This window comes from Octopus sinensis, linkage group LG2 (assembly GCF_006345805.1).
Source record: "Octopus sinensis linkage group LG2, ASM634580v1, whole genome shotgun sequence".
In the NCBI taxonomy this organism is placed as follows: Eukaryota; Metazoa; Mollusca; class Cephalopoda; order Octopoda; family Octopodidae; genus Octopus; species Octopus sinensis.
Window position 1 is genome coordinate 164,612,132 of NC_042998.1, and position 13,654 is coordinate 164,625,785.

Here is a 13,654-nt window from a genome sequence, read left to right on the forward strand (position 1 = left end):
TGCCGAACCGCTAAGTTACAGGGGCGTAAACACACCAACATCGGTTGAGAAGCGATGGTGGAGGAACAAACACAGACATAAACATATATATATATTTATATATATATATATATATATATATACACGACGAGCCTCCTTCAGTTTCCGTCCACCAAATCCACTAACAAGGATACATAAATAGATATAAAAAAAAACGTTGATATGATATAAGATAAAAACACGTAGGTATTTAAAAACATTTAAAAATACTCAAATATATATAATACGCAGGCAAAATATGAAACATCAATATAATATAAGACTTATTGAAATTTTTTATTTAACAGGATAAGATACAAGGGAATAAAAATTCACAAGTTACAACACGGAGTCCAGTGGAAAGTTTGAAATTATGAAACATTAAAAGGACATACTAATATATTTCTTTACTATCCACAAGGGGTTAAGCACAGAGGGGACAAACAAGGACAGACAAAGGGATTAAGTCGATTACATCGACCCCGCCGTTTCGGAGACGTGTCAGATAATACGACATAAATTTCATATTTTAATGAAACAGACATTCCCCTCATCAGGATGCTCCACAATACGAAAGACACAATGATTACAACATATAAAAGGACAACTTACTTTTTGAAATTGGCTAGAATTTAACGAATAAGTTATCCCTCGTCAGTAGCTTTGTGATCCTGGATGATTTTCGTGCTATGATTTAGTCCACCATCAAGGGCACCATGTCGTATATAAAGCGAACAAAGTAGTGACAATTTGGTTGAGATGAAAAATGTAAGATTTTGATTTAGTATATCGATATATTACATCTAAAATAAAGAAGAAACAAATCACGAAAACCATATCGAAATAACAAAAATTTGTAGAAATTCTTCATGATAAATTATAGCAGTGAAAGAAAGCTAGAGTGATTTTGCTTATTTCAAAATTTTTTTCATCCAAATAAGACATTGCAAATCTTGCACGAGTGCGCGCGCACATACACATATTTGTGTGTTCGCGTGTTAAATAACGAATAAGAAAGAACTACTAATGAAAGATCTCAAAATCAGTTGCATCATAGGTGTGGCTGTATGGTAAGAAACTTGCTTCTCAACCACATGGTTTTGGGTTCAGTCCCACTGCGTGGCACCTTGATCTTCTATAGTCTCGAGGCGACCAAAGATTTGGTAGACGGAAACTTATAGACGCCGGTCATGTATATATATATATATATACATACATACATACATAAATACATACACATATGTGTGTGTTTCTCCTCACCGCCGCTTGTCAAACCGGTAGTGGTGTGTTTACGTCTCCGTAGCTTAGCGGTTCCTTAAAGAGACCGACAGAATAAGTACTAGGCTTCCAAAAATAATGTGGGAGGGTTGAGTGCTTCGACTAAAACCTTCCAAGGCGGTACCCCAGCATAGCCGCAGTCAAGTGATTGAAACAAGTCAAAGAATAAAAGAGTATGTACGTTTCCATATACGTATGTGTGCATGTGTGTGTGTGTGTGTGTGTGTGTGTGGTGTGTGTGTGTGTGTGTGTGTGTGAGTCTCGTCATATGATGGGTGAGTTTGGAAGTATACTTTTCCAACCATGGGTAATATCTGGAAACATAGCTTTCATACACTAATTTTAATCGAACTTCGTTAATAAAGTTTTTTAATGCTTGTACAAAACGATTCAGTGAATACTAACTTTCCAAAGAAAAATATTTGTTACCTCAAAATATATTTAGATAAAACAAATTCTTTCCAAAACTCTTCTACCTCTAGCCACCAAATCTGGGATGTGCATTGATTCTGCACCGCTTATGTTAACCGTTTCTACATCTCTTTATTTTCCCCTCTTTCTATACAATGTAAAGTGTGATTGGAGAAACTAACCAACCAACCAACGTTTATATTGATTATGATTATGTAGATACGCATATATGCGAAGCTCATGACCTAGTGGTTAGAGGGTGTTACATATATGATCGTGAGATCGTACTTTCAATTCCTGGACCGGAAGGTGTGTTGTGCTCTGCAATCACTTCGAGACCTGAGGAGTGGTACACCGTGTCCCTGTTCAGGTAGCGTCGATTTAATGTGGGAAGTGAGCTAATGTACGGCACATACATTTGATCACTATAAACAAATCATTTGTGCGGATCATTCTGCAAGAAACTGTAGAACCGTCTTTCTCGGACTACGAGAGGCTACCACCATCCTCATCATCAGCAGCAGCATCACCATGTATGATTGTGTCCATGTCCTAGTTATTTAACTGCACGCCACTCACAAGGCTTTGGTCGGCCCGAAGCTTTAGTAGAAGACACTTGCCCAAGGTGCCAAGTAGTGGGACTGAACCCGGAACCATGTGGTTCGTAAGCAAGCTACTTACCAGACAGCTACGCCTATGTATGTATGTATTTATGTATGTGTGTATGTTCCTTTTCTCTCTTTATTTTAGAGTATATTTTAACCGGCCATCTACTTAGTAGCAAGGTTGTGGGGAAAATAATCTTCTTTTGTTCATCATCCTTTAAAACTTAAGAAAGTCATGCAGACTTTTATAGCCGCAGAAGGGTTGGTATATATCCTACTGCTGCAATGATAATAGGCATGTAGCTGAAAGTGTATATTGGGGACTGGATTTGTAAACTCTTCTCGATGTATGTATGTATGTATGTATGTATGTATGTATGTATGTATGTATGTATGTATGTATGTATGTATGTATGTAGGTATGTAGGTGTGTACGTATGTATTTGTGTGTTTAAATATCTTTATTTATATGTTTAAGTATACAAGAATTGATGTGTTATACGGATCCTTTACAATCTTCCTTTCATAATTTTCTAAATATTCTGAAGCGTCTAGGAGTAAACTTCTGAACCCTTGATGCTTTTTTTCTAGTATCTTTCTTCTAGTAGTAGTAGTAGTAGTTGTTGTTGTTTTTGTTGTTGTAGCTATTGTTGTTTGTTCCAGTCTCTGCCCCTTGAACTACGACCAACAATAATACAGACTATACTATAAGCGCATTAGTACCCATCAGTGCGACAGAGATTGGGATTAAGAACAGCAAGAATACCGCCATCACTATATCAGTAAACAAGCCATCAATATCGCTGCCACCCTCTCCTTCCAACACACCAACGTCGACAATAACAACAACAACAACAACAACAAACACAACCACCAGCACCACCACCACCACCATCACCGTTACCTCAACACTCATTCACATCGCTGCCCACTTCACTCCTTTTGAAATACACCTACGCACGCACAAACTCATCATACATATTTACAGGCGCACAGAAACAAGAATATAAACAAGAATACACACACACACACATATATATAATATATATATATATATATATATATATACACACACATGTATATTAAGGTCTAATATCTACTCTTATCAATTTGATACACACACACACACATATATATATATATATATATACACATATATATGTATGGATGTATGTGTGTATTTGTATGTATATATATATATATATATATATATATATATATATATGTATATTTATATATACGCTTGTATATATATATACATATATATATATATATACGTGTATATATATATATATATATGTGTGTGTGAGTGTAGAAGATAGCTATTTTACTTATATATATACGTATGTGTGTATATCTATCTATCTATCTATCTCTCTCTCTCTCTCTCTCTCTCTATATATATATATATATATAATATATATATATATATATATATATACACACACACACGTATGTATGTGTGTGTGTGCCTGCGCGCACGCACATATGCATACAGTTGCCTGTGCGATTCAGTTCAGCGGATCTCATCGAGAGTACAAGAACATTATAAGAGAATCCGAGAAAATGTTGACAGTTGAACACCTGTTCTCAGCTGGAGACCGAACACCTGGACTCAGGTAAGATTTCTCTGAAGGTAATATAGGATGGTGGGGTGAGATAAAATGGAGAGAGAGAGGGTGTGGTGAGAGTGAGAAAGAGAGAAAGAGAGACATAGATCTTGTTTGGACGTCTCGTCTTCAATCAGAAGTCACATGAAACATGACTCATGATAAAGACAAGCACGCCTCTTCAGTTTTACAATTAACATCATCATCATCCTTGTCATAAACGCTATCATCACAATCATAAACATCATCACCCTTAGCATTCTTACTGTGTTATTATATTTGTCACCAACACACACACACACACATTTATACACATGCATACGCATGTAAATATATATATACATGTACGTTCACAAGTAAAGGTATATGGGTATATACTGGCACTCCGTCGGTTACGACGACGAGGGTTCCAGTTGATCCGATCAACAGTACGGCCTTATCGCGAAATTCACGTGCAAGTGGCAGCGCACTCCACAGACACTTGTACATATTTCTCAAGGAGAGTCACAGAATGTGACAAGACTGGCCCTTTGGAATAGAGGCACTATTCATTTTTGAATGAAAGGAGTAGACTGGAGCAATGTGAAATAAAGTTTCGCCGGGAATTGAACTTATGACCTTACGATCGTGATCCGAATGCCCTAACCACTAAGCCATGCGCCTTCACGTATATATACATATATATATACGTGTATATATATATATATATACATATATATATATTATATATATATATATATATAATATATATATATATATACATACATACATACATACATACATACATACATACATACATACATACATACATACACACGACTGCGTGTGTACCGTTGGCGATTTTTTTCCTACGTCTTCCCTTTGGATCTTTCCTTTTCCTATGTTTTTGACGAAGAGCTCCGCTCGAAACTTTAAACCTTCCTTCTTTCCTTCTTTCCTGGGCGTCCAATAATACTATACTTGTTCCACGTCCTCGCGTTGTTGTGTTTTCTCTTTGTGTTTTCATGTTTGGATTAACTATATATATATATATATATATTGCGGTATTTCGTCTGTCTTTACGTTCTGAGTTCAAATTCCGCCGAAGTCAACTTTGCCTTTCATCCTTTCAGGGTCGATAAATTAAGTAGCAGTTGCCTACCGGGGTTGATCTAATTAACTGGCCCCCTCTCCCAAAATTTCAGGCTTTGTGCCTACAGTAGAAAATGATATACTGCGGACTTCATCCGAGGCGTTTATATTTTATGTCTGTATATATGTGCGTGTCTGTGTATTCAGAGATAGGTATTCGCATAAAAAATAGTCTTTTTGCTGGATATTTCAAGCTAAGATATATATTAAAATACACGTTCTATAGTGAGCGTAGCAAGAAGTTTGCTTCCCAACCACATGGCTTGGAGTACAGTCTCACTGCGAGGAATCTTCAGCATCTGTCTTCTACTGTAGCTCCGGACTGCTCAATGCCTTGTGAATGCTTTCAGTAGACAGAAGCTGAAACTCCTCCTCTCTGTGTGCGTGTGTGTGTGTGTAAGTGTGTGTACGTACGTGTGTGTGTACGTGCGTGTGCGAGTGTGTCTGTCTGCGCGTGTCCCACCAACGCTAGACAACCTGTGCGATCCGGCAAAATAGACCGGTAGACTAAGCACTAGGCTTTAAGAACAAATAAGTACTGATGTCGAGCTGTCCGACAAAACTCTTCGAGGTGGTACCCCAACGTGACCTCACTCCAATGGCTGAAACGGAAACGAAAAAATAAAAGATATATATCGAAAGTCAAATTGTCCCGGTTGCACTTCAGCCTTCTTGAGCCTAATCAATAGCATGTGCTCACAGGTACATGCCTAGACGAAATGTGTCACCTTTAATATAGGGAAAAAGTATATAATACATACGCTGATATTGTGAATATCCACCGGGCTGCATGAAAATCCGGTGCACGCAGTTGAAGTAGAGTAAAATTAAATTAGCCATCTATGTATCGTACTTAACTGATTATCACCGTTGATAGGCAAAGTATTGCGGTTTTCGTTCGAAATAACATCTCTTAAGATGTGTTGTCTATAAAAGATTGTAATATATGAGCTCCTTACGGAAGAATGCAGGAAAGCAATAGAGGTGTTTTGCACTTAGGAACATATTTTAACCTGATCAACGAATGTGGATGGTTAATTCTTATTTAGATAACGCATTTAAATTATTTTGAATTTCATTTTGCTCTTTCGGGTAAGTATTCGAGGGGTTCTTTGCAATGTTTTATTTTTTGATTCGGTTAATTTTATTTTATACATCTTTCACTATTCCCCTCAATCAGCTCAGTAACTGGTGCAGATGTGGCTGTTTGGTAAGAAGATTGCTTCCCAACCATTTGGCTCCGGGTTCAGTTCCACTGCGTGGCGCCTTGGGCAAATGTCTTTACTATAGCCTCAGGCTGAGCAAAGTCTTGTGAGTGGATTTGATAGACGGAAACTGAAAAAAGTCCATCATATGTGCGCGCGCGTATGCATGTGTGTGTGTGTGTGTGTGTGTGTGTGTGTGTGTGTGTGTGTGTGTATGTGTGTGTGCGTGTGTGTGTTTGTTTGTCCCCCACCACCGCTTGATAACCGGTGTTGGTGTGTTTACGTCATCATAACTTAACGGTTCGCAAAAGTGATCGATTGAAGTACTAGGCTTAAAAACAAAAACCTCTCAATGTGGAGAAATAGCGCCTCGGCCTGGAGAGACTCACTGACCCCCAAGCTACCCGTCCTGTCGATCCCTCCGAGAAATCCTATTTTGGCTGCTTCTTTTCGCGATCTAGAATAATCCATTTGGTTTAAACTGTATCCGCAGAATCAGCATCAGCAATATTTCCTCCACAATTCTATAAGCACCTCATCACTTCTATTAGCATCACATCATCAAACAATTTCCTTATACTCTTCCGATTCTAAGTCAATGAGAAATTCTCAATCCCTCGGCTAAAATTAGCTGCCAAATGTCTCTTAAATAAAATCCTACAGCCTTTAAAAAGCACATGAAGGAAAATGTGATTACAAGTAAGTTTACAGCTATGAAATGATCGCAGGAGATTTCACCGTCATCAATTCACCGTGAAGTTTACCGTGAGGAAAGTTCACCAGGGAGAAAGTTTCCCGAGAAAATATATCCATAGTATCCCACTATTAATAGTTAAAAACCATTTTATCGAGAAAAAAAAACAAAACAAAAAAAGCGGTGAATTGATGACGGTGATTAGGTGAATTTCCCTGCGGCGAATTGATGACGGTGAGCTTTTTCCTGCAGTGTATTGATGACTGGGAACTTAGCGGATATGGGAAAATGAAGACATACCTTATCTTCTGGCATACAAGTCGACGTACTATATTGTATAAGCAAGCATTCGAACATCATCATTATCTTTCTAAATCCTGCAGCGTCTCAAATGGAACATTTGGTCCTCCAAAGTCGTCTTGGTGTGTTATCAATCTATTTTTGGTTGTATATCTTGGTCTAAAAAAATTTCTAGAAAATAGAGTAGATGCATTGTTTGAAAATAAAACAAAATATTAGAAAAAAAGATAAGGTTACGACTGGGTCTATTTTGATCATACAATTGCGCGCTCCGTGTCTTAAAATATTTCGTGCAGAATACCAGTGTAAGGATGATCATTTCCACAACCTTAACACGATCGACAACTTACTAACCCATTTCCATCAGTGAATAACATTTGACACCTTCAATATGAAAGTACGGCTTCTACCACTGAATACTGATAGCCAGAACGGCAACGTATTGTACTAAGCTATTAATATCACTAATGTAATCCAGCAAAGCAGCACAACCGCAAACATCAATACCTCAATCTCGACCAACGCCCACATTCATCAGTCAGGAACCTCTAAGTGATCATTGTATCTGAGAGAAAGAGCAGTCAAATTTTCCTCAAATAATATACTGCTGCCTTAGAAAAGGTAAGTCACAACATGTATACTAACGATTTGTAAATAACCACCATATATAATGGCTAATTAAGCAATGTGATCGAGGATGATTAATGGATAAGGTGGGTGCTGATGAAGGGGAAAAAACCCCGAAATATAGCATATACGCCTATCACTCATTTTTCATCTTCGATCTCATTATTTGTTTACATCTGACGAATTGTATACGAAACATAGTTGCAAAAATCTGTACTGGTTATAATTTCTATAGAATATCTGTATAAATAAACTTAACAAACAACAGGTATAGTTTTAACCTTAATGATAAAGATGGTGTTGACGGTAATACTTCGGACCCTCATTCAGTTTGCTTTGAATTGATTTGAATTGATTGAACAAGCAAAAACAACATTATTACTATTTCCATGATGATGATTGTTTTTAGTGTAGGTACAAAGCCAGAAATTTGGGTGTGGGTAGATGCATAAGTCGATTAAGTTGAACACATTACAAGAGTAGCATTTATTTTATCAACCCTGAAAGGATTAAAAAAAAGTTGACCTCAGAACTTGAATTCAGAATGCAATCGACTTAAACGAACACCGCCAGGTATTTAGTCCAAAGTTATAAAAGCAAGGCGAACTTTATTATGGGCAATGCTGACAAACGGATTCAACCTACTCGAAATAGCAGGTGTTAACTGTATATCTACAAATCTAATTCGGATATTAAACAAGTGCCTGCAGGACGGTTTTGTCTCTCAGCGTACATCTCAGACAAACCCAGTTGTTGGCACTGCAATGTTTATAGAGTTTATTTCGAACTGATAACGCCCATTTTATTACTGTCAGGCCAAGGACTTTTGAAAGTCCTGTAACTCCTTGACAAATGACTTTCAAACTCTCCTCGTCGACGCACAAAATTGTTCCCATGCTATCTGGGATATATTTATTAACGTTTCAAATGTTTTTGTTATTATTGCTATTGTTTTCTTCTTCACTGTTGTTGTTTTTATTGTTGTTGCTGTATTCCATTTTCACGAATTCTTGATAATGTTGACGTTGTTTCATTCGACTTTTCGTTGTTATCTTCAACATTTTGTTGTTGAATTTCTCAATGTTAACATTTTTTTCCCAGAACTTTACATTAAGGTATTTTTCCTTCTGGTCTTACCATTGTTGCTTGTTTTTCCTCCAATGATGCTGTTGCTGTTTATGCAGTGCCGTTGCCCGCGTCCTTACCGGGTTGTAGGCGCAGCGTTTTCCGCGAAAGTGAAGGTGCGTGACTTAGCGTCTCACGATCGTAAGTTTGTGAGTTCGATTCCCAGCGGCGCGTTGTATCCTTGAGTAAGACACTTTATTTCAACATTGCTCCAATCCATTCAACTGGTAAAAATGAGTAGTACCTGTATTCCAGAGGACTAGCCACGCCGAATTTCCCTGAGTACTACGTTAAGAGCACACGCATTCATGGTGAGCTCAGCCATTTGAAAGTTAATTTCAGGACCAGGTTGTTCCGTTGATCAACTGGAATTCTCGTCGTCGTAACTGACGGAGTACCAGTCACTAGGTTGAACCACAACAAAAATGGTGTTATCTGTGTTAAAACCTATGCATCCATTATTATATTTCCCTAAAATTGTTCGGAAAAAAATCGCATATTCACCCTGATTTCCAAAATTTTCAAGACAAACGACAACTCTAGAGTTATCGCCACCACGACTGTCATGGTTGATCCAAAGGGTCTTCTCTCTATTAGGTGTTTATCATTTTGTCATTTAAAGAAGTGTTTGCTCGCTAAGCACAGTAAAAAAGATGGAAATTACTGTGCCTCCATTAATTTGGGAATGCATCGAGAGTTCTAAGACCCTCTCTATCTTGAGAATAATTCAATTAATATTAATGATAACAATTCCAATCTTCGCAAGAGAAATTTCTGGAAGACGGTTTAAATTTATGGAGGATCGCAGATAGTGGTGACAACGACGATGATGGTGATGATGATGATGATGATGATGATGACAACGACGTTGACGACGACGATGATGATGATAACGACGACAACGACGTTGACGACGACGACGACGATGATGATGATGATGATGATGATGATGATGATGATGATGATGATGACGACGATGATGCTGATGACGATGATGATGATGATGATGATGACGACGACGATGAAGATGACGACGACAACGTTGACGACGTCGATGACGATGATCATGATGACGATGACGACGACAATGACGATGACGATGATGATGATGATGATGATGACGATGGTTACCATCACCAATATGAACATCGTCATGATTATTACATCCATCAGCATCACTGAAAGCCATTTGATTCTTACCATCAGAATCATCAAAATTTACCAGTACTACAGCTGGACATATTCTAGGCTTCACTCGACCAGGCGAAACAAGACTAACGAGACCACGGCAGTCACTATCATCACCACCATGCCAACCCCCACAAGAATCAACAAAAAATGCAAAAAATATAAATCTTTGCTATTACCACCAAGAAACTACCGCCATCACCTGATCAAAATTCTCCTCGCCAGTAACTAAACTATTCCCAAGATCAGCACACAAGAAACAAGTAACATCCAGCGTACAGCATACAACGAACACCTGGTTGTAACATTTCTTCAAATGTCATCTCATCTCGACTGTGTATGTCATCAAGAACAACCTACTGAAATAATAAAAAGAACTTGATCATGTGTGCTGATATATATATGTGTATATGTATATATATATATATATAATTCAGTTATAGATGTGAGTATATGTGGGTGCATGTATGTTTTTATGCGTATGTGTTGAGTGTATATAAGTGTGTGTGTGTGTGTGTTATATATATATAATATATATATATATATATATATATAATTACTCATGTATATACATATATATATATATACATACATATATACATATATATATACATTATATATACATATATATACACAGATACATTACATATATATATGTGTGTGTGTGTGTGTGTGTGTGTGTGTGTGTTTGTGCGTGTTTGTGTGTGTAAAGCACATTCGTAAAGCATACTAACGTACATATAGACATGCATATATACACACACCACATACATACACACACATATGTATGTATGCATATATATATATATATATATATACATACACACACACACACACACACACACACACACACACACACACACAAATAGGCAGTCGTAAACATATGTGTATATATATTTTGGAAAGGACAGCTGTAGGTGAAAAGTAGTTAGTTTATTTAAAGGGTGAGTAAAAGCTGATCAAATATCACAGAAATTTAACTTCCTTTTAACTATACCCACCCCCTCTTTGTGTGCTTGCTTCTTTCTTTCTTTCTTTCTTTCTTTCTTTTTTTTTAGCTCATTTCCTTCTGTCTTTTTATCTCTCTGTTTTTCAAATTCCTTTTTGTTCGTTTTCAATTTCAAGTTTAGAACATTAAAAAAAAGAAATTTCTTTTTCTGCGTTTCTTACGAGTCTGCAATTTTCTTTATTTCCTCTTATCCTATATTTTTATATTTTTTAACTTGAAATATCCAGGAAAAAACGCCATTTTATTTTTATGCGTATACGTATCTCGGAATACACAAACACATCTACATATACACACATAAACTATAAACTTATCTATCTATCTATCTATCTATCTATCTATCTATCTATCTATCTATCTATCTATCTATCTATCTATCTATCTATCTATCTATCTATCTATCTATCTATCTATCTATCTAACTAGCTATCTATTTAACTAACTATCTATTCATCTGTCTGTGTGTTTGGCAATCATTGAAGACAAAAAATCAAATTTTTTTCTTTAGTAGTCAGATAAGTAGAGAGGCCTTGATTCATAGATTTAAGCATTCAGTTACTATATCAATCCAATGATAGCCGTCACTGGCAAGTTTGTATTACTTGGTAATATGTACTATACTTTCGCTAATTGTTTTAGCTGCCTATGTAATCGCGAGGGGACACAGTGAACCTTTCAACATTCTCGCCCGTAAACCAGTCGAACATTGGGGATAATGAAGAGAGAAGGAATCAGAGAGAGAAAGAGGGAGAGAGAGAGAGAGAGATAGAGAGAGAGAGAGAGAGAGAGAGAGATAGAGAGAGAGAGAGAGAGAGAGAGAGAGATGCACTGGCATTCATCTGGTAGTAATTCTCAGCTAAGCAGACAGGGGCAGCATGAAATAAAGTGCTATGCTTTAGAAGATAACACACTGACCGCTGTAGTAATCGAACCTACGACCTTCAGCCCAACACTCAATCTGTACAACAAACACAGTAAATACAGAAACGCATATTTTCTCGCTTTTTCTGATTTGAGAGAATTGTCTCGTGATATTTCGTACGACTTTAGTTTCTAAGTTAAAATTCTGTCGAGGTTGACTTTGCTTGTCATCCTTTTGGGGTCGATGAAATAAGTACCAGCTGAGCAATGAGGTCGAAGTAATCGAATAGACTCCTCTCCCAAAATTTCAGGCCTTGTGCCTCTAGTAGAAAGGATATTTCGAATGTGAATGATTGACGGTGTGGATGAACAATTGGGACGAAATAGCGGAGGAAGTATTTTGAGTGAAAGAAACAAACAAACAAACAAACAAACAAAGCCTTATGAAAGGCTAAAGTCGGGTTAGAGATCTCATCACAGGTTGGAGAGACCTGCTGCTGGTACCGTGTAAACCAGTACTACCTGTTCCATGGTCTACTAGTCGGTGACTAAACAGGCTCTCTCACTTGAGTAGCATGCTACTCTTGTGAAAATGGGTATATGAATACCTAACAGGACAAAACACAAGATCTGCCGAATGGTGGGTGAGCTCCTTGTGAGAACAACGGCAAACCGTCCCAATATCTCTGCCAAGAAAACACTAAATGAAAGTCAGAACGAAGTAACCCTATGGTTACATACCTTGGGAGAACTTGCACTTAATCAGGAAGACTTTCATTGTAGTGTCGTCAACACGCTGTAAAAGCGTACGATACATGACGATGGCGACAACGACAAAGAAAGACTGCTGTAGTAGCTGGTACTTTCTTTTAAATGTAACCTTTAATTGCTATGTGGAAGAAATGTATCTCAGTATATTGACCTCAAAAACAACGACAAACCTCCCGTTAGTTTGTCATCCCAGCTTCGATTCTCTCTCTCCCAACCATTTTGCATAAATTGTATTAGTTAAGGGAGAAGAATGATCGATGCCATAATGTGGCATAATAACGTAAGGTTTGGGTATGCGGGTATCATGAAAATGCCTCACGGAGTGACGACCGTGCCCAATATAGTTACGGGTTGCCATTTGGTAAGGCCCCCCTGCCAGGGATACGCGTGAGTTCAGCATGGTGATTTGTGAAGAGGTAAAGCAAGAGCTCAACGGAGCCAATGGTGTTGAGAAATTCTAGATCAACGATCGGGATTACCAATCTCTGTAAAGAGAGTAAGTGCACCTTATCCATAGGGGTGGCGTCTATGGCCGTGTAATCAGCTAATGAAAGATTCACTATAACTCAAATTCCCGATTCAAATTCATAATAATGGAACTGGACGGCGACAGTCATGGGAATCCGCGAAAGCAGCGAAGAAAATGTTAGGTGTCTGCTCGAAATATTATATGTATCTTTAACCCACAATATCATTTATCTTTTACTTGTTTCAATCATTGAACTGTGATCGTGTTGAGTCACACCTCGAAGGGTTCAGGCGAGCAAGTCCCCCCGTACTTATTTTTAAGTCTGATACAATATATTGATCTATTGCCGAAC

The 13,654-nt window shown here is 37.6% G+C and overlaps 1 long non-coding RNA gene across 1 annotated transcript in view; it reads right to left on the minus strand.

Moving 5' to 3' along the window:
• Positions 1 to 7,233: 7,233 nt before the first annotated feature.
• Positions 7,234 to 13,654, minus strand: part of LOC118762349 — an 11,159-nt gene continuing 4,738 nt past the window's right edge. Inside the window, exons 2-3 of the long non-coding RNA XR_004998096.1 lie at positions 10,472 to 10,551; positions 7,234 to 7,423 (exon numbers count right to left, since the gene is read on the minus strand). This is a non-coding gene — a long non-coding RNA (uncharacterized LOC118762349). The remainder of the gene's footprint in view (positions 7,424 to 10,471; positions 10,552 to 13,654) is intronic.